The sequence below is a fragment of the Protopterus annectens genome, chromosome 1.part2, assembly GCF_019279795.1.
Source record: "Protopterus annectens isolate FY-2018-M chromosome 1.part2, PAN1.0, whole genome shotgun sequence".
Classification (NCBI taxonomy): Eukaryota; Metazoa; Chordata; order Ceratodontiformes; family Protopteridae; genus Protopterus; species Protopterus annectens.
In genome coordinates, this window is record NC_056727.1 from 608,980,597 (window position 1) to 609,006,484 (window position 25,888).

Below are 25,888 nucleotides of genomic sequence, written 5' to 3' on the forward strand. Positions count from 1 at the left end.
TCCCTTCGGGTCAATTCTACCCCTTTTTTTGTTCTGGAATCAAACCATGCACTTTTGCATATCCAACATGTAGGAACTCCTTAGGCTGTGCTCTCCAGTGTGAACAATAACCATATTGCAATATTTTAACCTTATTCTCTAACTTAGGTGCTGGGTAGGCATTACACTTAACACATGCACTGCATAGTCAATTGAGGCATGTGTCTATTTCATGCATATTCTTAGAATACTTTTGGGACTGTTACTTTTTTTTTCCTTTGGCTTTGTTTAGTTTTAATCTCAAGTACGTTGTTCTTATAGATTCTCCTCACTGTATATTTTGGTGACTTTGTGTGATTTACTGTGGTCATTGGGTTGCCCTTTATAATCTCGAAATCTTGAAATCTCGAATTTCAGTATCTCGAGACCATAAAGGCGAATGCTCAAAATCCCAAAACCGCGACCATTAACACACCATACACCACACAACACATACACCATCCTACCCATACTACAACAAATCAAACAACAAAGCATACACATACAGATTAACACAAATCAACACACCTACACTACATTTAAGCAGGGGGCAAGCCCCTCTACACTTCCATGTAACCCACTACTTATTTATACTAACTCAGAGATTGCACAAACAGAAAAAGACAGCAAACTCATACCCAGACATTCTACAGTCCCACACACACACACACACACACACACACACACACACACACACACACACACACACACACACACACACACACACATCACATATATACAAACACCAACACATCCAACACTTACACACTTGTACTTTCACCTGCCTACCCTAACCCACACGTACAACTGACAAACACACTCACATACCTCCAAACTCCCACCCAAAACCCTTACAAAACACTCACTTACCTTAAATTGCACCTAAATCCACACACCACACCGGACACCATCCACACAAAACACCTCACATAATGTAGCGAAAAGCCATAACTGCAAATTTGAGATATTCAAATTCACGATTATGCCCTTTCGTTATTTTAAAAATTCGCCTTTATGGTCTCGAGATACTGAAATTCAAGATTTCAGTGTTTCAAGATTATGGGCGGCCACAGTGCTGCAGTGGTTAGCATTGTCGCCTCACAGCAAGAGGTTCTCCGGTTCAATCCTCGACTGGGGTGCCTTCTGTGCAGAGTCTGCATGTCCTCCCTGTGGTCGCATGGGTTTCCTCCCATATCCCAAAGACATGCTGCAGGTGGATTGGGCACTCTAATTTGGCCCTAGGTGTGTGTGTGTGTGTGTGTGTGTGTGTGTGTGTGTGTGTGTGTGTGTGTGTGTGTGTGTGTGTGTGTGTGTGTGTGTGTGTGTGTGTGTGTGTGTGTGTGTGTGTGTGTGTGTGTGCCTTCTGTGGAAGGTTGGGCACTGGGCTGGCAACTCAACACTGTAAAACTCCACTGCCAATCATGAGCGGACAGGTCATCCGCTGTGGCAACCCCTAACCAAGAAAAGCCAAAAGAAGAAGAAGAAGTATTTCGAGATTATAAAGGGGAACCAGTGATTGAGAGGTCTGTGTAATATATTACATATATGACTGTTTACCTGTGAGGATTTTGTGGGTATATGCTTCAGAACCTCTGCACATGTGTTTAGTTTGTGTGCATGTAAATCTTTACAGACATACTAACATCAAGAACACAAGGAGCATATTTTCCGTAAGCACGAGGCAGTTTTACTGTGCCTTAGATAACTTTCATTTTTCAGATTCTTGAAAGCTTGCTCAGATATTTCCTCCATAAGTATTTATTTAAAAACAAACATGAGAAATATGCAGATCACTAAAATATAAGTTTTGTATTAATTTTTCTTTTGAAATAGGTTGTGTGTTTTCTGTTTCATCTGTTTACAGCTACATTGTAGGACGTTAATAGATAGTGACAGTAACTGCATAGGCTGTTATGAAGAGATAATTCTGATGTTTGAATTTCGGTCCAAGTACTAGTTTGGAGGGACAATCACATTCTTATTAGCAGCAGCCATTGCATAGCATCATCATCGATCCTCATCCCTATCAGCATATCATATCATATCAGGTTGTAACGTATACCAAAATGCGTCATCTATGACAAAATGTGGTTCGTGTAGGTATTGTCGTTTTATTAATGATGGTCCCTATTTGTGTATTAAGGACTATCAGTTTTCAGTTGCATGCCCAGGTAAATGTAACTGCAATAGTACCAGATTGGTATACGTGGCAAACAGTACAGCCTGCGATGTTTTCTATGTAGGAAAGACTATTCGCAGGTTGCATGATAGGATTTCTGAACACTTGAGAAGTATTAAAAATAGGAACGAGCACAATGCACTTTATACACATAGTCAATGTTGTATGAATTAAAAAAAAAACATGTTTTGTTGTAGATAGAGTTATGACTAGAAAAAGAGGGGGGGCATTAACCTTGAAGTGGAAAATAGAGAGCTACAATGGCAACCTAGGCTAAATGCTTTGAAGGCACCTGGACTCAATGATGGTATCACCTTGATGCCCATTTTAAAATACAGGGCTAATATAATATAATTTAGGGTAGATATATTTTTAGGTTTAATATGTTTGAATTATATATGAACTATATGCATATTAATTTATATATTTATTATTATTATTTTTACAGATTTTAGTGTAGCTTTTTAATATGTATTAATATGTATAGCTAATGGTTATTAATAATATTTTGAAGTCTTTTTTTATGTAAAGTGGAAACTGAAGTTATGAATTTCTATACAATGTGTCTTTAAATATGTAATGACATTAGATTGTGAGGTCATTAATTGAGCATCAGTCATTGGTCTGTTTAAATGATTAATTATGCATATAAATATGCAATATTGTCTGACTAAACGACTCTGATGAAGCTGGGCTTAGTACCTGGTGAAAGCGCTTAGTTTGTTTGGTCTGTGTCTCAATAAAGTAAGAGCAATTGACCGCAGTGGTCCTTTTATTGTATTTTTTTTATTTTAGAAATGACATTATAGTATGTTTCACAGCTGAGCTTCAGAATCTTTCCCAGTCTTTCACGCACATACTCCCTACTTTTTGCATAACCGCTTGAACTTAGGCTTTTAACTCCTCCCTTCCTGAAGACAATGGAATACAAAAGGTAAGCAGGAGGACTAGTGTCTTCACATAACTTGGCTGTGATGCTTATTTCATGCACAATGTCTGCTGCTGCATAAATATACAGTGGTATAGTGTTATGTGAAGTTCCTATGGCTATGTGCTTGGAGGTTGCATAAAGAAAAATCATGTAATTCCTGAAAGTTGCTTTGTGCCAGTATTCTGCCAAACAAGAATCAGTATTCAGTAAAATAAATACTGAAAAACAAAAATAAATATTGCTAAATTAGTGTTGATTCAAAGTATTAATAGCGCTGGAGTCACTTGCTATTTTTAGAATGTTATGTGTACTAACATTTTTTTGTCTTTCTTAATATTTTCAGGCGGTTGTGTGAATGGCTAAAACAATTGTATGACCAGTGGTATTCATTTAACCAGATAATGTATTACTGGGTTTTGCTTTGCACTAGAAACTTGTGTACATGAACATTTTGTTGTTCATGTCTTGCTTATTATGGACATGGAAATAAATGGAACAACCAGAAGGTACATTTGTGGCTGTAAGCTCATGTATTTTGTAATGCTTCTGCAATATTTCTTGTATGAAATATTAACTTACTTATCTGCTAAGTTATGCATAATATTTCTGGAAAAACATAACTCAGATGTGTACTTCCACGTAAAATGATTTGACACTGAAGAATTGCTGAACATTTATATCTGGCCTTTGCTGCTCAGTGATAAAGCCATCAACCTCCCATCTCCAAACTGCTGAACACTGCCTCTCACAATGTAGAATAAGCCAACAAAATCTGAAATAATTGCTGACAGCAGCATCTAAGAATCTCACTAAATGGCTATTAACTGCTTCTTAGGTTCATAGTTTCACAGGTATGTATTAGGCTAATGACCGCCAGGGCCCTTATAATCCTAGCCATGCAAGCCAACCCAATTGTGTCCCAATGTAACATGGGCATTTATTTGGAGGGTCATGTTAGTTAAGAATTTGCTAAAGATTTAGTGTGTGTGGTGGTTATTTTAGTTATGGAATATTTGCTGTCAGACTGTCTGTCAGACACATGAAGACCAGAGTGGGGTGAATTTTCCATTTCCTATCCAATGGTCAAGGTTATATTTGAACAAGGTTAATGATAGACTGCTTCACATGGATGGGAGCCTGTTCCAGAGCATGGGAATCCTCTGAGACACGTATCTGTTTCACCAGCTTGTTCTATTTATGTCGCAAGCAAAGTATATCTCCTTGGGTCTAGTGTTTCTGGTGCTGTTCATTTTATAGATGTGCAAAAGGTTCATCAGGGCTGGATCTGAGGATGCCTTATATGCCAGGCATAGATTGCCTCTTACTAACTTGTAGGCAGGTGAGTACAGAGACAGGGATTTAGGGCAATCTGTATAAAACAATGTGTTAATAGCCTGGATTCTCTTGGTGAGGAACCTCTGTGCATATTCTATTTGTTGATTTGTTTATTTATTTATTCATTCATTCATTCATTTGGCATTTGTTGACTGGGTTAGTCCAACTGGGCAGTTGCCCTTTTTCAGTGGAAACCTGAGGAGAAAAGCTCCAAACGATACAAGTATTGGTATAAAATCACATATGAAATCTAGTATTTGGATCACAACATACAATTACATACTCACACACAAACACAAACTGTTATGATAAATACATATTTACATAATATTATATGAAAGAAGAGATAAAGTAGTATAGGAATCAACATATGCAATACCCAATGCATATTTGCAGTACAGTTGTTGAGACAGTTACTTATGTATAGGCATGAAGTAAGTTTGGGATAAATTGTAACATCACTTCAGAGCAGAGAGCCTGTAGAATTGAGTAATTGTTTTTGATCAATCGTTTCTATATCAGAGAGGGAAGGAAAAGAGAAAAGGAGTGAAAGAGGGGTTAGCAGTAGTAGAGTGGACAGGAAGATTAAGCAGGATCATGGCAAGGGGAGGTCCATGAGTTTAATAGGTGGTCTTTTAAGGTATTTTTGAAACAGTGAGTATTAGTGATCATAATGTATTCCATGCATTGGAAACATAATTATAGACAAGTTTACTGATGTTTTAGTGGGTTTATAAGGTTCAAGAAGGTGTTGAGCAGAACTACGGAGAGTATGATTTGAAGTATAGAGAGATATGAGGGTAGACAGAGCAGGACAGGAGTTGGGATGGTTAAGAATGGAGTGGGTCAGATTTAGCTGGGACAGAAAGAGTTGTTGGTGAAATTCTAACCACTGCAGGTTTTTTAAAGATAAGCAGTGGTGTGAGGGGTAGGGATGATTAGCTGTGAATCTGGCTATTTTATTATATGTGAGTTCTAGCTTAGTTGAAAGATTAGATTGTATATTAGTAAGGACTGAGATTATATACAATAGGAAAGGTAGTGGATAGGCCTATGCAAGATAGAGTTTATATTTATTAATGAGGAATTTTTTTTTCTTTCTATAGAGCAGGCCAAGTTTTTTGTCTTTTTAATAGACTGTTCAATGTGAAGATTGAATTTTACTTGATCGTCAATTATGACCCCCCAGTAGTTTAGTGTGGGGTTCTACCATGATAGTAGTATTGTTGAGGGAGGAGACAGTGAAAGTAGATTTGAGGTGTTGGAGAGTTTTAGGGAGGAAGAGGAGGCGTTTTGTTTTCTTAGGGTAAAGTAGGAGTTGGTTGGTTGTTAGCTATTTTTCGACTGAGTAGAGAGATTCTTGGGTAAGAGTGAGGAGGTGGGGGAAGTTATCAGGAGGGAAATTATTGTGGAGTCGTCAGCATATTGTAGTAGAGAAGAATGAGGACAGGAAGTGTAGACGTAGTGGTAGGGATTTGTTGCATATGCCTGGTCAGGTACATGCTGCTGGGTCTGATAAGGGCCGACTAAATGGTACTATAACTTCCTTGGAGCTGGATGCTATGCTGTTGCTTATAAGTCAGACGACACAGAATAATTTTCTTACTACCTTGGCTATGTGTTGGTCAAAGGCCAGACTACTGTCTAACTACCAGGTCATCTCCTAGGGGTGTCTTAATGAGGGAGTAATTAGCCTCTGTGGATGTTTTCCCAAAAGGCACTATAATGTTCTTCTTGGCATTGAGTTTTAATCCATGGCTTTGGCACCAGTCTTTTGTCTGAGTTAGACCCTCTTGCAGGATATTGGTGTCATGGAGAGAATCTATGATAGCTCTCAGTTTGCAGTCATCTGTGAACTTGGTGAGCTAGAGACCCTTGACCTCAAAGAAATACATGCCAAACAGGAGCGGGCTCAACACTGAGCTATAAGGTATTCTGCTGATGACCAGTCTCTTAGTGGAGGTGGTCTCACTAAACCTGATTTCTTGGGTTCTAACTCTGAGCCAGAAGCAATCCAGTGAGTTTTGTAGGAATTTCTGCCTAGTTCATTGAGTTTGCAGAATGTCTTAGCCAAATATAGATTAGCAGTATGCACTGTTTTCACCTCACCCATTGCCTCAGTGACACTCTCAAAGAAGTCTGCCAGGTTAAATTGTCATCACCTTCCTTTGACAAAACCAAACTGAGATGGGTCTAGAGTCTGCAGGTTGTCAATGTCTTTATTTATCATTTCCATGATACTCCATTCCATGCCTTTGCATATTAGATTAGTCAAACTAATGGATCTTTAGTTTCTGGGGTTAGCTGATGGTCCACCCTTGTGAAGAGGAAAAAGCACTGCAGTCCTCCATTCTTGTGGTTTGTAGCCTGTTTCCAAGCTGTAGTTGAAAAGTGACTTAAGTGGTCTTGATAGGTCATGTTTTATGTTATTTAAGCATCCCAACATATTGTCTAGGCCCACAGCAGCTGCGTTTTTGGTATTAGCAAGCACCACCATGACCTGCTCCCTACTAATAGTTTGGGGAGTATGCTAGTAGAATTTCACTAAGGGTGGCAGGAGGGAGTGGGCGGAGTGAAGTTAGAGCTAAATTTGTCAGCCAGCAGATTAGCTATGTCACACTGCTCGGTGAAGGTGGCACCATTTACAACCAGGGAAGTAAATAGTGTGGGAAGAAATAGCCAGGGAATTGTTATGGCTAGGCTTGTATAGGCCCTAGGGCTGATAGCCTAGTACCAACCTATGAACCTATGAACCAGTTCAGCACACTGCTGAGTGTTACCTTTAAGGTTTCCGACAGAGCTATAGAAGGCCTTGTGTTTACCTTTAGCCTAAGTGCCTATCTTAACCTCATAATTGGCCTTGTTGGATTTAATTAGTCCTCTTAGTTTTCTGTTTAGTGTAATTAGTGATCTCTTGTCATTATGAGGGTTGCTTTTTCTGATTTATGGCCATGGCTTTTTTTTCCTTTTCTTATATACCCTGTTAAAGTTAGGATTCCCCCAGTGTGGTTTGTTTTTGGGGTTGTTTTGGACTTTCTTCTGATAGGTGCAGAAGCCTCTATGCTGGCCTTTACTTGGTTGTACACCTTCTGCCATCTTCTACATGCAAAAAATTCATCATAAAGTACTGAACAAAAAACAAAGAAAATAAAAGCAATGCAGCATATAAATCATGTGCAAAACACTTTATTCAAATGGTACAGAACTGCCAGCAATAAACTATACTTACCCCACTGCATGGAGAACCTAGTCTGTTTCAACTGGCAGGCCAATGTATTCACATTGATCTCCTGGGTTGATGAAAAACACAAAATCAGATCAGCATATCACTAACGAGTAAGAGCAAAGACAGCTGCAGCTGCAAGGACTACTGTGCAGTGTCAGTGCAAGAGAATGCTACTTGCAAAAAGAAGGCGGCTCTCCTTCATTCCATTAGTGGAGAAGGTCTGGGTGGAACTTCTGCAAATCGCTATAGTTTTGGCAGCACCGCTCCCAGAGAATATGATGCTAGTGGCAACACTCCGATCACTGTCAAGCTGCTGATAACAATCTGCCTTATGGGGGAGCTCTCGCACATGCCCAGCAGGTGCTCATAACAGTCTTCGAGCAGCAGATGCCGGAACTTCCTTTTCATGCTGCATTGTGATGGAACCCTGCCAAAGTCAGTGCCTGAAGGGGCCACATTTACTCTACAGATCTGATTCAGGAGAGAAATAGAAGGTCAGTGCATGTGGCTGCAAGTACGGCACAGCACAGGGTACACACTGATGGGCAGCATGATGGCAATGATCAGTAACATGGCCAGGGTTCACAACTGCGTGATACTACTGGCAGTAGCACAGCCACACCCATACAGCAGCGCAAAGCTACTGGGCAGTAGTATGGCCACACCATGTACTAATATGATGCCACTTGGCATTAGTGCAGCCACCCTACAAAGAAGCATGATATTACTACACAATTGTGTGGTCACCCCACATAACAGCACAATGGGATAAACAGTAGTGTGGCGGGCTATCAAATTGGACATGCATGTTCACTCAGTATGTGTGACCCACTAGCCTAATAATATGCAGGCAAAAGCAGCATAGTCTACAGCAGAGCTGACATTGTATAACATTATTGAGAGGATTCAGGAAATAATTGTGCAAAAAACCCTCATTTGCATAATTAAAGCACTATGGGGGCCATTTTAGCAATGGTCACCATTGTGCTGGAGATGACATTATTGTGAACAGCACAGAATTACATGTAGTAAATTACAAAGACTATATATCCATGAAAGCAACCTGATGGTAGACAAAACAATTGGTAATGGCCTACAGGTCTGCATTAGCAACACAAAGTCCGGACACACTTCAGGAACATGTACAGAATGGGGGTTGCCATTGCATAAGGAAGGCCTTTCGCCTAACATAATTTGGGGAGGGGGGCACTAAAAGGATATAAAGTGCAGGGCAAGGCTGTTTTCCATGGGAGGCTAAACTAATAGGGAAAGTAGCAGTACTGTGGGGGGATCTACATGATGTGGTGTATAGCACAGGATAGCAGGCAGCTGAGGAGAAGACTACAGGGGCAGGGTACTATCGGGTCAGTTTGGAGATGTGCCTAGCTTTTTCCAGTCTGCAGTGGCATAGTAGTGGCACATGGCCCACAATGTATGCTGCAGGGCCTATATAACATACATTCCATAGACACCAGCCTATTCTGTATGCATAGTTCCACTAAAGGACATGTTGTGGTGCCATGCCCTGTGCTGTCACCTGCTTTACATGGTGAAAACAAAGCAACAGCAAGAACTGTGGGCACTGACAGGAGTCAGGGGCCATTTCTGCATACATGCACTGATCTGCAGTTGTACACACTTGTGTACAGGTACTGCCATGGGACCAAATGAGCTGCAATGGCCGGAAAAGTTCACTGCAGCAGAGACAGAGATAATACTAAGCTTATACATGTGGTGTTGCCTTAGCTGGCTACTCCTGTGGTGCAGGCCCCAGTTATTTTTGGCATTCCAATGTTGTATATCATGGCACAGACCACATATATCTTCCTGAAGGTCTCCAGAGTGTACATACAACACCATGTTCTATCGCAGCAATGACAGTGAGCCTGCAGCAACCCAAATGCATGCTCACTGCTATTATGTGTCTGTGGCATTGTGGTGTTATATGCTATCTCCACCATTGTCACAAGACTGCAGATGGGTTTCATAAGCCATGGTTCCAGTAGGTATCCTGCTCACCTGCAATGCCCAAAAGTTAACACCATTATGAGTGGCCTGCAGATGGCTCCCTATTGAAATGCCAGGTCACACAATGCCAAGTCCTGAAATGTCAAAAAAAATAAAGAAAATATGGGAGAAGAATGAGTATCAAATATTGCTTTTCTTCTTTAATCTTGCTTTTTGCATGGGGAAAGCACCCCTACAGCTCTGATGTCAGGGGCAACCCCTACCGAATCACTGAACCAACTCCTAAATTGCCATACCCCAGAGAAAAGGGAATATTCCAAGAAGTGGGAGTCTCAGACTTATTATAGGCAAGTCCAGATTTTTGGCCTCCATTAAGAGACTTGGCATTGTGAGTCTTGGTAATTCAGATAGTTACCCCCTGCAGACTATGTCCATGGGGTTGGGTTGTCATGGCCTGTGTGGTGGGACATGTGCGCACCTACTGATTATAGACCTTGTGGAAACTCTCCCCACACAAACCACTAGTATAAGTAGCATATGAGTCAGAGATAGGAATCATGGGAACTGCCCAGATAGTTCACAGACAAAATATAAATAATACTCTGTACACTGCAGTCAGAGATGGGAATCCTGGGAGCTGCCTGGGTAGTTCACAGACAGAATGTAAATAATACTGTGTACACTGTACACTACCTGGCAAAAGAAGGAGTGGAAGCCTTTCCAGTTTATCTACCAGTTGTTAAGTAGGCAGGCAGGCTTTGAAAACAATGTGAGTACAGTTAATATCCCCTGAACCTCAGGGAAATGAGCTATGTCAAACTATGCCAACATTGTGGTGTTTATCTCCTCTCCTGTTTTTGGGAACCACATATGCTTCATCTCATGCTGCAGCATTACATCAAGGAGCTGGTGTAGGATTTGTGGGGCAGAAGTCTGCAAAACTCCTACTTTGCCACCTTTCAGATGCTGGAAAGTCCCCATAGTGGGAATGTTAACACTACATAGAACCTGATGTTAAATGAGATTAGCAGTCCACACATTTGTCCCAATCTCCTATATGATGTCTTCATCCACATAGTAGGAACCAGCTTTATCCTGGACTTGGAAGTAATGTTAAGTTAGCCACTGGTGGTCCTGTTTGTGATGTGGTGTTGACAGTGTACAACATTATGGACACTGGCTCTAAATGCAACCACTAACATATGCTGCCCCACTAATGTAGACACTACTCCTACTCTTAGCATTTTATCACAGTATATAATCCTGTTCACCGGAAAACCCCAACATTCAAAATAGTTGATTGCCATGCTTTACCTCACTCATTTTAAATGTTTTTAAATATCGCAGCCATGTTTGAGCTTGTAATTTGCATATGCAATACCTTTCTCTTGCATCCTGCCTCTCAGTTGCATGCGATTATTCCGCTGTTTCTATGTGATGTGTACAGCACTATGTTCCATGTAGACTAGTGATCACCCTACATATGTCTTTGAATTATCCACACCCGTGTATGTCACCATTCTTATCACTATTTCATGTAAAGTACTCTGATCATAGTTTCTAAATACCACCCAGAGTTCATTACAGAATTATGGCATTTTGAGGAATGCTGCAGGCTTAACTGTTTAAGTTGTTGTGTTCTGACACCCCTGAATCTTAGGAAATGGAGAATCATAAAGCAGCCATATAGATACTACTGTTGCTGGCCACATGTTTCAGGGCTTCTGCACCACTTTTGGATGTTCATTTACATTTATCTTATTGTCTTGCTTTATGGTGACAAACAGTGTTCACAGTTTAGATCCCCATTAATAGCTTAATATGCTTTAAGCAAAAATAAAGAGCATACAAAAATGTCAGACAGTTTATTTTAATCAAGCAAACAGTAGCCACATATCACTTTGGCTGCAGAGCCTCCTGAGTGTGTACAATGTACAAAGCTAATTCCTTATTAACCTTTTCCTAAACCTTATGCCAGAGCATCAGTACAAGTAATATGAGTACAATGCCCCCTACACCATCCCACATCTGGTCTCCAACATACATGTGGATGGCTACTGCCCTTTCTGTCCCCCTTTGACATTGCTTTGCAGCATGTGGTGCCTATGTACTTGGCAGCATGTTGTTATGTTCATCCAACCCAATAACGTTCAAGCATGGTCACTGTCCAGTGTTGTGTGCACACCTAACTCCCTAGTCATATAACACATCAAGATGATGAGTCCCACAGCAAGCCATTCCTGAGTGTGATAGGTACAACCCCTGAAGTCCTCCCCTCTTAACTGATTACAGCTTATAGTTATTACACCCCCCCAACAGAGCATATGTGCACTTATGCACTACCATATATCTGGCATGTGTTCCCTTACTACAAGGGTAGTAGCTACCCTCTGTATTTCACAGAAATCCCACAGTTAGTTTAGTATCCCATTGATAAAACTCATATAGAGCAATGAGAACTGCTGTTTTTATCCTTCAGTTTTGAGGTTTATAGCACAGTTAAGGTAATAAGCCAATTAAGGGTAAAAGTCTGTAAATTACACATTTTATGCAATGTGTTCCAGACCAAAGCTGCATAATAAGGCTAATACTTGACCATGAAGATGTACAAATGACCACAAACTTTACTGCACATGACTTGGTTAGTCAGTTACCCCTGCGGGTCTGTAAATATATGAATTAGCTCACAGCTCCTAGGGGCACTATGATTTTCATATGGATAGAGATGCATACAGGGTACATATATGTAAGCAAATGGGTCTTTCACATCTCAACTACCATCCTAACATATTACTCTTCATTGTGTGACTATTATTAGCACACTGTCACACTTCCCTGTTGCCTATTAATGAGGAACATGTATGTAATGTCCACAACTTACATTCATGCAATTCTGCTATTTTCATCAACATTGCAATCTGTGAGGACTTCCAATATGGCTACACACTGAGAAACAGCCAAAACTCACCAATTGTGAGAACAGAATCTGAGAAAAAAAGGACCAGGTTAATTGTCAGTTTAGGTAACATTTTGTCAGCAGCTGGTATATATAGTACCTGGATCCCAACAAAGAAGAACTCTGCAGAACCTGAAAGAAAAAAAAAAAAAACACAAAGGGTGAAGAGAAAATACTACCTGGTAAGAACCATGTAGCTGTTCAGCAAAAAGCAGTTCAAGCTTCAACACTGCTGCAGGAGATGTCTTCCCAGTAATTTACAGGACAAAATATAGCACATGTACACAGATGTATTTAAAATAAATGAAACATTGAAGGAGTATATTAATTCAAATAACAAAAGGCTGGAAAACAGAAGAAGCCAAATTCCAAAGACATGCATCTGGAGCGTTTCTCACTGGGCCTGTGCTGAAAATAGGCTACGTTCTAGCCGGACTTTCCCAGTCAACAAATGTTAAATAAATAATATAACATAAAAAAGCTTTAACTAACTATTCAGACGAACTGATAAAACTGCAAAAATCAGAGCTTGAAATGAAGAAAAGGCTGGCTGAGTACAAGGCTTCTCAAGAAGAGCTGTTACAAAAACAGTAGAATTAGAAGACAGGACATGCAGAGAAAACCCAAGATTTTCTGATAACAGAGAAACTGGAAAGAACAGACTGTATTCATTTTATTGAAAGCAAAATAAGTAATGGACTGGTGTTCCACAGCAAGGTTTGTTAACTGAAAGTGCACATTGAGTGTATGCGCCAAACCTGGCTATGAGAAAGCACCCAAGGCATAGGTTAGTAAAAATGCAATTATACCAACAGAAGGAGCTGATCCTGACAAAACTGTGGCAGAAAAGAAAATAATAAAAACTGGAGACAGCAGAATGTTTGTGGAAAATGATTATCCAGACTACACCAGGCAGAATGGAATCAAATTTATCACAGCAATCAGAAAATGTCAAGCTGCAGGTGTGAGATTCAAGCCACTGTAGCCAGCTGCCTTCAGAATATTTTTCTTTGAGGATCAAATACATTCTTGGGTCCAGAATAGGCTAATGAGGAAATAAAAAAGTTTATCCAATAAAAAATAAGCCAACAAACAGAAGGAACTTCTACTTCTCATTCTTCTGACAATAAAGACTTTACCACTGAAATATCTACCATTGTTTTTAAGGAAAATGGTTGAAATACAGGCAAAAGTATAGAAGTTGATTAGAAGTATCATGACTTCCTTGGACTTAAACCAGAGTCTGGTGTTGGGAGATGGAGGTGATCAGGAACATGACCAGCAACACTTAGATTATAAATAAATAGCAAGTATAAATCATGAGTCCGACTTTTTAAATATGGCTTTGCAAGAAAAAGTGGCTGAGAAAGACTTTATTAAACTTGTGTGCCAGCTGTAAAGTGTATAACCCACTTTATATCATTAATGTACAGAAAGAAAGAAAGAAAGAAAAATAAATAACTGCAAGTAAAACAATGTTTGTTCTTAGCAGTATTTGTGTAAAATGTTCCCTAGTATAAACTTATGTTATATTATAAAGCAGGTTTGTATAGGGTGCAGTCAGGGGCATTTTGAATGTAGGTGGTCTTATCCGTGGCTTGTATATGCTAAAGATATTAAACAAACAAGTACTTTTTCTTAGTTGTAAGAAATATAGGCTTTACACAGTAACAAAAGAAGAAAGGCTGGACAGAAGCAACTTATGTAGTCTAGGGCTGCTGGGGTTGGGGAGGGTGCAAACATATGCAGATTATATATTACATTGTGTTATATTATATTATATGTAGAATTAAAATAATAATTGCCCTTATTTTTACAAAATGAATATCTAGATTAGTACCCTTGGCTTCAGCTATAAGCAAGTTTTTAGTAAATAGTCTCGAAAAATAAGACAAATAAATGAAAGGTATAAAAATGTTAAGTTTCTTGCATAGGCAGTTATTTGATTGTTTTTTTTTTCCCCATTAGCAAATGTGTTCAATGGAGAGCAAGAAGATCGCATCTAAAGACAGTTGACCAGGGAAATTCTGTATGTTATATTCTGAGTGAAATTTACAAAGATTATTTCATGCATTTGCAAAGTTGTCAGCTGTTAATTTCCTCACTGTTGACTACTTTTACATAGAGACAAGTTGTCTGCAGGTTCAAGCAATTAATCTTAAGTTTATACTAGGGAACATTTTACACAAATACTGCTAAGAACAAACATTGTTTTACTTGCAGTTATTTCTTTTTCTTTCTTTCTTTCTTTCTGTACATTAATGATATAAAGTGGGTTATACACTTTACAGCTGGCACACAAGTTTAATAAAGTCTTTCTCAGCCACTTTTTCTTGCAAAGCCATATTTAAAAAGTCGGACTCATGATTTATACTTGCCATTTATTTATAATCTAAGTGTTGCTGGTCATGTTCCTGATCACCTCCATCTCCCAACACCAGACTCTGGTTTAAGTCTAAGGAAGTCATGATACTTCTAATCAACTTCTATACTTTTGCCTGTATTTCAACCATTTTCCTTAAAAACAATGGTAGATATTTCAGTGGTAAAGTCTTTATTGTCAGAAGAATGAGAAGTAGAAGTTCCTTCTGTTTGTTGGCTTATTTTTTATTGGATAAACTTTTTTATTTCCTCATTAGCCTATTCTGGACCCAAGAATGTATTTGATCCTCAAAGGAAAATATTCTGAAGGCAGCTGGCTACAGTGGCTTGAATCTCACACCTGCAGCTTGACATTTTCTGATTGCTGTGATAAATTTGATTCCATTCTGCCTGGTGTAGTCTGGATAATCATTTTCCACAAACATTCTGCTGTCTCCAGTTTTTATTATTTTCTTTTCTGCCACAGTTTTGTCAGGATCAGCTCCTTCTGTTGGTATAATTGCATTTTTACTAACCTAGGCCTTGGCTGCTTTCTCATAGCCAGGCTAATTCTAAATTACATGTTTTTTTAAACAAAAAGTTTAATTTTACAGAAGGCAATAACTGTGGTGAAAGTTACAATGGGCCAAAAAGGAAACAAGACAAGAACTATACATCTATTAGAGACATGATTTTTGGGTTTGAGAAAAAATTATTCAAACTCAAGACTTTGCAGATGGAAATGTTTTATTTTAGCGAATGTGTTAAATTGAAGGTGGTTCCCTAGAGACTACGTGTTTTTAAATTTCCTTTTGGGTTATATTATGATGTGGATATGGTGCAAGATTTTACTAACCTGTTTGATAAATGGGGTATTGAGCAGCTTAACAAAGTGTTGGTTTTTCAAGAACAAATGAAGGTCAAATTATTTAAAGAAGTGGAAATACTTAACAAGGACATTTTGGAAGCCTTACTATTTCCTCAATATGAGGAATTGTATTCTAAAGTCCTTGAGAGGGTTGAAAAAAAGTGTAATATACAATTTCAGAAAAAGAAAAGGAAGCTCAACAGGGATGTTCAACAGTATAAATCCAAAACAGTATACCCCACAGACAGGCTTTTTATTGACAGTTATAGCCAGGAAATTGTGCCAGGGAGTTTCAATTATCAAGGAGGTGGAGGTCATTCAGAAGGTTAGTCAGAAGCTACTGGTAACAGGACCCCCTTTGAGCAACCATTTAATGATGGATTTCATGTAGAAGAGGATTTTCCCACCCTAAGATGCTCGGAAAGAATAGCAAACAGACAACCAGGAGTCCAACATTATTACAACTCTGATTACCCTGCTCGCAGGGGTCAATACCACAAGGGGAGAGGCAGGGGCAGGTATTAGATGGGACTCTTTCCATTCTGATATTATTTGCACCTCTAAAGGATTTAATATTTATAACTAGACAGATAGAGTTATTTCTTATAGGTTCATAGGTTCATACTAGGCTATCTGCCCTGGGGCAATTATAAGCCTAGCCCGATTCTGTATGGCTTACGCCACCCCTTGATTTGAGTATACTGTACCCTTTTTAAGGTTTAGTTTACTGTGCCTCTGTCTAATAGTGACATGGGAGTAATCCCTGGGACAAACCTACGATCCCCCATCCACCTATCGAGATTGTTCTTGAAGAGATTCAGCGAGGTGCTCTGCCTCACATGAACTGGAATTCTATTCCAGAGAGAAGGGAGCCTCTGGGTTATGAACCTGTCCCTCCAGCAAGTTCTATTTATTTCTGTGCTGAGGTTCAAGTCCCTCGAGCATGTAGCTCTAAGGGATTTAGATTTACTGAGGTGGAGCATGTCCATTAATTCTGGATTTCACATAGCTTTGTATGTCAGGCATAGATCGCCTCGAAGTAGGCGGTATGCAACTGAGTAGAGCTGGAGTTTTTTTAACCGAGCAGCATATGGCATCTGTTTGAGACCCTTGATCCTCTTGGTGAGATACTTTTGGGGTCTTTCTAATTGCTGCAGGTGTCGGGTAAGGTACATCCCAAAAGGGACATTGTATTCTATGATGGGCCTGATGAGGGATGAATAAAGGGGCACGATTACCTCTCTTGATCTAGATGTGATGTCCTTCGTGATGAGGTGGGCTATGTAGAAGGTCTTTCTAACCACTTTGGCAATGTGGTTTTCAAAGGAGAGATTGCTATCAACTTGGGTCCCCAGGTCCCTAATAACTTTCCCTGTACTTAATGGGTTTCCGCCTATGTGGTAATTTGTGGGCACATTGTTTTTGCCAAAGGGTATGACTATACATTTTTTGGCATTTAGCTTTAAACCATGGTGCTGGCAGCAGTTATCTGTCTCTGTGAGACCTTTTTGAAGGATGTTTGTGTCAGCTGGAGAGTCGATTATGGCGCCCAGTTTGCAGTCGTCTGCAAACTTGGTGAGCCATAGTCCTCCCACGTTTGCCTGTACCTCGGAAAAGTATATACCGAACAAGAGTGGTCCCAGGACAGAACCCTGTGGGATGCCACTTGTGACCGGTTTCGAGTCTGACATGGCGCCAGCAACTCTCACTCTGTGGGTTCTGTCTTTGAGCCAGTTTGCGACCCATCTTGTGACATAGGGGTTTATATTTAAGCTGGATAGCTTATCTATGATGCCCGAGTGGGGTATTGTGTCAAATGCCTTTGCAAGGTCCAGATAGGCTGTGTGGACTACCTTCCCTTCATCTATGGCTTTGGTGACTGTTTTGAAGAAGTCAACCAGGTTCAAAAGGCAGGATCTGCCCTTGACAAAGCCGAACTGGGTAGGATCTAGTGTCTGTAGGTCCCCAGTGACTTTGTTTATGAGCTCCATGATGATCCTCTCCATAGCCTTGCAGACTAAGCTAGTCAGGCTTATGGGGCGATAGTTTCTAGGGTCCGTAGAGGCTCCACCTTTGTGGAGTGGGACCACTGTTGCTGTACGCCATTCTGTGGGCACATATCCTGTAGTGAGGCTGAGATTGTATAGCTGTTTTATTTGAGGGATTAGTTCCTCTTGGAGTTCATGTAGGACGCAACCTGGGACGCCATCTGGTCCCATGGAAGCAGTGTTTTTTGCTTTGGAGAGGGGCAGCCTTCACCTGAGCATCAGAGATGTTTGGGAGGCAACCCTCTGCTGGGATAGATACTTGCTCTTTTGGGGGGGGGGGTGGAGAAGTTTGCACTGAACCTGTCTGCCAGGATATTGGCGATGTCTGTGGGTTCAGTGTATTTTTTGTCGTTTAGAATCATCTCAGAGCAAGTCTGGGAGTTGCATCCCAGGTTCCTAACATAACTGAAAAAAGCCTTATGATTGTCTTTGGTGTCCTGTGCAATTTTTCTCTCGAAGCTGGCCTTGGAGGATTTTATGAGGGATCATAATTTTTGCTAGTACTGATCAGAGATGCCTTCCCTATTAGGGATTTTGCTCTATCATGTAGTAGCTTCCTCCTTCTGTTGTACAGTTTATTTATGGCAGGGGTCCACCAGACTGGATGCCTGCCTTTGGATGATTGGGTCTTGGTTTTGTTTGGGATAGCATGATCCATGCATTCCTGGAGGTGTCCGTAGAATGCGTTTATATAGGATTCTGCAGTTTGGGCCATAGTTTCCACTGGCCCTGGGGCCTTGAAGGATTCCACTTTGGTTTTGAGAAGTGAGAAGTTCGCTTTTGAGAAGTTTTTCACTGTGGTTTTCTGGGCTGGGGGTGGGGCCGGGATGTGGACATCCAGTGAAATTAATTTATGGTCTGATCTTACCAATGAGGGATATACTTCTGGTGTGGAGCATAGAGTCCCCATGTTGGTAATGATCAGGTCTAGTATGTTGTCCCCTCTTGTGGGAGTGGTGACAAGTTGTTCCATAGCATTTGAGTTTATAATTTCCGGGAACCTTTGGGCTAAGGTGCTGGGGCTTGAGTAGTGCTCCCAGTCAATGTTTGGGTAGTTGAAGTCGTTCAATATAATGGTGTTAGGAGAGATCTTCATGTTCTCCAATGTTTTCAGGAAAGCCAAGTGGGATTCCTGACATTGAGAGGGTTGTCTGTAGGATGCTATAAACTGAAAAGCAGTCTTGCCCACTGTTAGTTGCACATGGATGGTCTCCGATACTTCGTGCAATGCCACTAACCTGGAGGTGTGGATATCCTTGATAAATATGGAAACTCCCCCTCCTTTTGTGGTTCTGTCCGGGTTTTGGGGCCGAAAAGCATGATATGAGGTATAGCCTGGTAGTGCTGGGGTGCTCTCTGGAGCCTTGAACCAGGTTTCTGTCACTGCACAGATATCGATGTTCTCCATACTGAGGAGAGCTTCGAGTGTGTGCATCTTGAGGTTAAGACTTCTGGCGTTAAGCAGCATTACCCTTAGTTTCTTGTTCCTTGTGCGTTTGGGTGGGTTTGACTTTTGAGCCTTGCCTAAAAAAGGCACTATGGGGGTGGCAAGAGCCTTTGCCAATATCCGAAAGCCCAGTGGTGACAGGTGCAAGCCGTCCCTAGCGAAGCAACGTGGCTTGTCGAGCATGTCATCCCAGGCTGACAGACACTGGATCCCCTTTGAATGACACCAAAATTTTAGCCAATTGTTAAAATCGATCATTTTGTCTTTGTACTGTGGCATCATTCTAGGTGAGGGTAAGATGCTGCTCAAGGTCAGGGTCATACCAGCCTGGGCTACATGATCAGAGAGCTCATCTATGTCTCTTTTCATGCAATCCAGGGAGGTACGTCTCAGGTCATTCACACCAGCATGTACAATGACTGAGTCATATTTGTATTTGCTTTGGAGTGACCTGAGTGCTTGCGTTATGTGGCAGATCCTAGCACCCGACAGGCAGCTCACCGTGACCTTCTCTTTATTCAGCCTGGTGAGCGGGACGCCAGTGTGTCTGACAATAGAGTCACCTATTACAAGAGTATCAGGTGTGTTATTCAGCCTTAAGGGCTGTGGCTGCTTGGCACACTGACTTTGTGGGCTATGTGTTGTGCGTGTTTTGTTTTGAGGTAGCGTTTGCTTGGATGTCTGCTTTGGAGGTCTCTGTTGCTTAGGTAGATTTTTATTTAAAGCCTCCAAGTATGTTTTTGTGTATATATGTGTTTGGTTCGCTGATGTGGTGGGACTATGTGATACTGGAACTGTGTTGTGTGAGGTTACCTTCTCCTCCTGACTGGTTACTCCAGTTTTGAGATGAGAGAGCTCAGCCTCCAGTTTGGCTAAATAGTTGCACCTCTCACATATATTTGAACCTGTTTGGAGGAGGAGAGGGTTGTCCATGTACATGAGACAGTTGTAACATTGCCTCAAAATTCCCAGATTCACCAGCTGGACTGGAGAGGAAACCATTCACTGACCTTTGGACATGCTAGAGTAATATAGGGAAACTGAATTTAAGACGGACCAATAGAGGACAGGGTAATCGTAGAGAGTATAAGAGTAAATAGTGCTTATGGTTTAATAGTGCTAACTTGTAGGATTACTTAATTGGACCAGTGAAGGGCCTTAGAATGAGAATATGGTGTTTAAATTGAGAGATAGAGCAGTTCTAAGGGAAAAAGTGAAGAGCAGACTTTGTGGAGCCAGGAATAGTTTAAACCCAATTAGGCGGCACTGCCGCTGTTGCGCTATGCACAAAAAGCAGCAAAACCGTGCAAAAGAGGGTTTTAAGAGAGGAAGATGAAGGAGTTTGGAATTGACCCAAAATGGCCAATAAAACTACAGTTTCAAGTCAGTAACCACTCCCACAGGGGCAGGCAGGCTGCTCAATGTTTTCACTGCCACTGATCAACAGAGAGACTTCCCTTTAGCCCAAGCAAAAATGGCCTCAAGAAACTTACAAACAGTTCAAGAACAGCAAGCCTGTAACTGAACTTTTTTAAATCTCAGAAAAGTGGGGGAAAAGCAAGATTTTTTGTTTTTTGTTTTTTTTCAGAGATAGCAGAGGTTCACAAGTATCAACAAGTTATAACAGTGCAGTAAATGACCCCACACAAGAGTGCTAGGCCAAAGACAGATAAAATGCAAGTTTTGAGAAAAAAAGATTTTAAAAATAAGTGCAAACAGGAAATTCAGTAAACAGCTCTAGGTTGTGCTCTAAATACAGTTACTAATGCAGAAATCAAGTTTAACAAGCCAGAAAATGCTCAAAATAGGTGGCTATGCAGAAAAACTTAGCAAATAAACAGAGGAAAAATACTTAAAATCTCAAAAGTGGCTCCTTTCTTCTCTCAGCGTTTTCTCCTCTTGGTGGGTGCTTCACCAACAGCCAACAAGCCTGAAAAGAATATTTTTCACTTTTTTCTGAAGGGTTTAAATTTGTTCCTGCTAGGATACCAGATATAGCAGAAGTCATGCTCGATATTCATATGTTTACTAGGAAAATACATTTTCAATTCTTGTTCCCTAGCAATAATACTGATAGAATCGGGCAGAAATCTACAGCCTTAAGAAAAAATAGTGTGTTCAATCCTCCCTTACACCCTTTGGTAGCTAGTTTTGAGAATGTGGTTAAACAAGACCTGTATCAACTTTGGGCTAACAACAAGAAGTTATTTTTTAACTTGAGTTCCAAAGAGAAAGAATTACTTTTTTCTTTAAAACACGATGGAAGTATTTGTATAATGACCCCAGACAAGGGGGGGGGTTGTGATTTTTGACAGTGAAGATTATAAAAACCTTATCCAAGCTATTTTGTTTCAGGAGGAAAGCTATTTGCAGGTATCAAAAAATCAGATTCATATTTCTTATCAGCGTATTGATTTTTTTTGGAAGAATACTTATTAGAACAAAGGATTAGTCAGGAAGTCTATTCTTTTTCATTTAATAATTTTCCCAAGGTACCTAGTATGTTTGGCATCCCCAAGATCCACAAAGATGTTTTGTCACCCCCATTTGGGCCTATTGTGGCAGCAGGGGGGGTCTAAAACACATAATTTGGCAGTGTTTGTGGACCAGATGGTTAAGCATGTAGTTGAGGGTATGCCACATCTTGTTAAAGATTCTTGGGATTTTTTGGGACAGATTAAGCAGAATTTATGGAATCCTGATCTGATTTTTTTTTTTTGATAATAGATTTGCAAGATTTATTCTCCTGTATTCCTAGGGAGGAAGGTTTAGATTATTTTGAAAAAATGTTGTTTGATCATTCTAGATTATCTTCAGAGCGTGTGCAGCTTGTTTGTGAAATTATGGCCTTGATTTTAGATAATAATTACATTTTTTCGAAGGGCAATACTTTCAACAAATAAAGGGAGTTGCAGCTTGTGCCCCCATATATGCAAATATTGTCTTATTGGGGTGGGAGAAGGAATTCATTTTTGAAAGCAGGTTTTAGTTGGATATTTTGTTTTACAGTAAGTACCTGGATGATATTTTTATTTTATGGAAGGGTACCAAAGAAAGTATTGCTGGTTTTATTGAATATCTAAATAGCACCACTCATTATTTGAAATTTACATATGAATGTAATGAAAAATAAATCCATTATTTGGATACCACTATCATTAAGGATGTATGTTGTTTTAGATCTAAAGTGTATAGAAAGAAAGCTTTTTGTAATTCTTATCTCCACTTTCAAAGTCACCACCCACTGTAGCAGAAAAAAAGTATTGTTAAGGGACAGGCCATTAGAATTTCTAGAATGACTTCTCATTTTGAGGACGTCATTAAAGGATTCAGTGACCTTAAGAATATGTTTCTGGAGAGAGATTATCCACTGGAATTTGTGGAGAGTATTTTACAAGAGAATTTGAGAGAGTGGGGTTCGAAATATCAACCTTTGTTAGGTAGAGGTCTTTCTGAAACAAAAAATAATGAAAAAACAGAGAGTTCTTCCTACAATTTCTCCCAGGCATGTGTGGTGCAATACAGTTCACATTACAATGACATAAGGAATATCCTTTGTAAGAATTGGAATATTATTAGGGGTGACCTTAATATTTTGCAAGCAGTGGGTGAAAAACCTATTTTTTGCACTAAAGTGGGTCACAATTTGAAACTTACCTTGGAGGGTAATACGAATAACAGCAGTGCAAAATCAAATTAATTTACAAAAGCCTGTGGTTGCTGTACATAGTGTAGATTTATATTGTTAGTTGTTAGTTTGAAACTTGACAATATAAACCAGGACACAGTGTTTTTTTAAAAAAGGTAATTGTCACACTAGTAAAATAGTATATTTTGCCAAATGTAATTCCTGCCAGGGGTTTTATGTTAGGAAAATTGAGAGGGCTCTCAGGTCCAGGATATATGAACATTTATATGATATTAAGAATTTAAAAGAGACCAATGCCTTATTCAAGCATAGTAAAATATGTAACAATTTTTCTGGATTCAAGTTTGGGATATTGGATATGATAGAAATAAACCCCAGGGGTGGCAATTGGAAAAACACTTTAAATAAAAGGGAATTGATGTGGCAGCTTTGTTTAGCAGCTAATCTGTGTCCAGGATTAAATGATGTTATATCTATCTTGCCTGCTTTAAAAGAAAGAGCAGAAAGGGTTTGATTTTAAAATGTGGTTTCGCAAAGAAATGTTTTTATTGGATTGCTTAGTTTTTATAGTGTATGCCTTTTAAGGTATTAATTTATTCAAGGGATTCTTGTTTGATTGGTGCAATTTTAACCTATCCTGTGTTATTGCAATATATTTAAATCCACATGGCTGTTTGTATATTGTTCTGATGAAGTCAATTTTACTTTGATGAAAGTGCTAAACCTGGAAATAAATTTCGCTACACTTTTTTTTTTGGTTTTAGCTTTATCATCATGGCTATTTTATCCTTATTGTCTTGGAATATAAATGGCCTAACAGGTATAGGCAACAAAAAAGAGTATTGAATTACATTAAGAAATACAGAGTGCAAACAGCAATGCTTCAGGAGATACATTTGTAAAGAAATGAGCATGTGAATTTGACAAAGAAATGACTTCAGCAAGATATCAGAGACAAAGGAAAGGAATCCTGATTGTTAGATAGACTCCAATAGTGATAAAAGTGGGGTAAAAGAAAATAATGATAGGTTTGTAGTAGCAAGGAACTATTGGCTAGGGAGGAGGATTATGCCAGCATGTATTTATATTCCACTAAAAACTGCTATTATGGAGCTTAAGAACTTTTAGGAGAAATAATAAGCTTTCATCCGAGAATACTGCTTAGAGGTGAGGGACTGGAACTTGATCTGCAATAGTAAGGTTGAATAAGGGTGACCTGAAGGGAAAATATAACAGAAGAAGGAAGATTTTTGAAGATATTTATTAAACTATTTGGCATGGAAAATGTGAATTCAGTAGTAGGAACTCAGACAGAATTTACATTTTATTCCCCAAGGTATAATATCTGGGCTAGACTGGATAGAAATTATATTTCACGTGTGCATTTAATTGAAGGCTTTGACATGCATTTAAAAAACTATTCGAGATCATGCACAGATAAAAAGTATACTAAAATGAAACAGTGGCACTTTCCCACCTACCTGTTAAAAAGAGAGAAATTTAAGTAATGGAGAGTGGAAATTATTTGAGTAATTAGGGAAGTTAGGAATTCTTTCAGAAGGGATAGCTAATGAGTGGGATAAAATGAAGATGGAATCAAAAAAATAGGGTAGAAATAAAAGTGAAATAGATATGGTTAACAAGTAATAAGAATTATTTAGACGGTTTCACAAAAGTTAAAGTATTGCAAAATAAGCGAATCTCACAAAACAAGAGGAGGAGCAAATGCAAAGTACTAAAATGAAAATAAGGGAGTGTTTTGCTAATATGCACATGTTTTAGAAAGACTGCTGTTAAGCAAATACTTTCTGATAACGCCTACAGAGCATAAAAATGTTTAGCACAATGATGTAAGGAACAGAAAGTAGAAAGATTGTCACCAAACTTAGAGACCCATTGACAAGAAAAATATTAGAGATAGTTCAGAAATTTTATGAAAACTTGTATAAAGCAGATGAATATGGAAACCAAGAAAGAGCAGACATGAAAATATTTTGAAAGACTTACCCCGGGATTCATGAAGCTCGGCGCAAGGCCGGCGTAAGGCCTGCGCCGGCGGTGCATGGAATATCCGGCGCAGTAGCGCCATATACATATTAATGAGAGTGCACCGGAATCACAGACACGTGCATAGTGTACGTGAGCGAGCCCAGGTAGGATGCGTCTGGAGGCGTGTCTAAGCCGGCATGAGGTGAGCAACCTAATGTGCTGACAGCCACGGTCCGCCCACAATAGTAATGGCAGCAGCCAGGTCCCGTGCAGAATGAAACGCACGTACAGTATGCAACATAGTCCCCGTTCCAAATTAACGGAGAAGCAAATAGAAGCCACGAAGGCATAAGTGTACCCGTCCAAGGAGCAAAGGATACGCATAAGACCGCCTTCGTCCCGCAATGCACTGTCAGTGTTTACACTCAGAGAAGGTGTACAGCCGCATGTCAGCGCGCCGCACCGACATAGGAGCAGCGACTAAGGTCACCACCTGTCCCACTTTGGTTGGGGCAGTCTCTCCATGGACAGTTGTGTCCCGAAAAAACGTATTAGAAATGGCTGATGTGCTACGATTGTAGGACACAATGATATCCCGCATGTAATGTAATGGTAGCATGAATTGGTTATTTCTGTAACAGAAATACCTAAATGACACAATAAACAGAATAAGCAAGGAAATTGCCACAATAATAAGCAAATTACTTAGGCAAACAAGTGAATTTCTATGCTATATAGTGACCGTTTGTATGTGTCGGCCTGTAAAGGCAGATGTGAGTCCCGGAAATATCCCAGATCGGAAAATGGAAAAGGTGGAAACCCCAGCAGCGACATGGGCATGGTCACCAGGGTTACCTGCTGTCCCAATGTGCCATGGACAGTCCCTGATTGGACAGTCGTGTCCCTGCAACAA